Raw genomic sequence first — 2,355 nt, 5'->3', positions numbered from 1 at the left:
GCATTCATCTGGAGGTTGTAGATTTCTGGAAAGTTACTCTGGTGCAAGGAACCCTTGTGGAATCTTATATATTGCCCTAGGTGTTCTTTAGGATGAGTCTGCTTCATTTTTTTTTTTTGAAGCTTATATCATTTTAATATCAAAACAGGATAAAGATGCTATAAGAAAGGAAAAGTACAGGTCAATATCCTTAATGAACATAGATGCAAAAATTCTCAAGAAAATACCAGCAAATTGAATCCAATGACACATTTAAAGAATTATACACCACTTTCTCAATATCATAAAGGGCATATACAAAACACCTAGAGCTAGCATCACACTTAATCAGGAATGAGACAAAGATACTTTATTTAAATATGTCTCTAGTGAAGCTAACTAAGATATCCAATTTTGGTGGTTCTAAGTGTATTGTTTGTTTTCTTAAATAAAAATACTAAACATAAAAAATTTAAAAAAAATAGAACATAGCAGAAGTGACACTGTTCCTTTAGGGCCTATCTTTTTTTTATTAATTAAATAAAAAAGAAATTAACACAATATTTAGAAATCATTCCATTCTACATATGCAATCAGTAATTCTTAACATCATCACATAGATGTATGATCATCATTTCTTAGTACATTTGCATCGATTTAGGAAAAGAACTAGCAAAACAACAGAAAAAGATAAAGAATGTTAATATAGAGAAAAAAATAAAAATAATAATAATAATTAAAACAAAGAAAAGGAAAAAGAAAAAAAACAAAAGACACAAACAAACAAACAAAAAAACTATAGCTCAGATGCAGCTTCATTCAGTGTTTTAACATGATTACTTTACAATTAGGTATTATTGTGCTGTTCATTTTTGAGTTTTTGTATCTAGTCCTGTTGCACAGTCTGTATCCCTTCAGCTCCAATTACCCATTATCTTACCCTGTTTCTAACTCCTGCTGGACTCTGTTACCAATGACATATTCCAAGTTTATTCTCGAATGTCGGTTCACATCGGTGGGACCATACAGTATTTGTCCTTTAGTTTTTGGCTAGACTCACTCAGCATAATGTTCTCTAGGTCCATCCATGTTATTACATGCTTCATTTTTTATTCTTTACTTTTTTATCAGTTTTTCATTCACATAGTTTAGAGTACTGCATAGTTTTAGAATTTATTATTAAGAAATCAAAACCTCCAAACCCCTCATCTCATGTCCTCCTCCCACAGGAAACCATTTTCATAATTTGACACTTCTTTTATTCTGGATGCTATCACCTCCATTTCATACCCATCTGATGTCTTGCCCTCTTCTGCCTAAGGCCTGGGATAGCCACATTTGTGTCATGTTTGTGGAGATTATGACGTCATTAGGTTTGCTCATTTGCAGTCAAATTTTCATTTTGATCACTTATTTCATTTGTTCTGAGGCATTGTTTTCTCATAAGCATTCTATACAAATGTGGGAATATTCCTTTTCCTTTCCCTTGTGCTCTTACCTGTTTAATAATTTTTCTTTGTATTACACAGGTTATCTTGAAGAAGTTTTTTGAAAGAGATGAATATTTTTACTGTAAAAGTTTAAATGAATGGCTTGGTAGGGCTGTTCTCTCACATTGGTAGCCACTAGCTAAAACAGATTGGTTTTTTTCAGTTTAAATTTCAGCCAAACTAAAAATTCAGTTCCACAGTTGCACTAGCAACCTTTCGAGGACATATATAAGAATATCTATGATAGTAGAATAATTAATTACATAAGCCCAGTTCATTCACAAATTTATAAGAAACAGAACAGTATCAATAACTTGGGTGCATTCTGTCCACCACACTCACATCTGCTCTCAAACGTAACTACACGTAACTTCTACCTTTAATTTCCTGATCATCAAGTATTTACTTTTCTTTAGAGTTTGATCACATTTCTAAATCTCTAAACACTGGATTGAATTTTTAACATACCTTCTAACTTAAACAGAAATTGTTTCACGCTTTGTGTCTTTTGGGCCTTGTTTTTTACTGCTGAAGATGTGATTTGTGATTTTCTTCCATGTTGATACATATATACATACATGTAGCCAAAATTTTTGCTCTGTTCAGTTTCTTATAGTATTCTGAGGAGCTATTGTGCCACAATCTCTTTCTCCATTATTTTGACAGTTTGGTTATTTTCAAGTTTCAGTAATATAAAAATAATTCAAACAATGCTTGTTTACAAGACCAGTTGATGTATTTCCTGGCACATTTACAATAAGTGCACAAGGGTGTATACTTAGGAGTGGAATTGCTAGACCATGGGGTACGCCAATATTTGAATTTACTAGATGAGTTCAAACTGAATTCCAACATTTTGCAGCAACATCAACTTCACCCTCAGTAT

Source organism: Tamandua tetradactyla, chromosome 5 (genome assembly GCF_023851605.1).
Source record: "Tamandua tetradactyla isolate mTamTet1 chromosome 5, mTamTet1.pri, whole genome shotgun sequence".
NCBI classification, from domain to species: domain Eukaryota; kingdom Metazoa; phylum Chordata; class Mammalia; order Pilosa; family Myrmecophagidae; genus Tamandua; species Tamandua tetradactyla.
Note: the sequence above shows the minus strand (reverse complement) of the source record.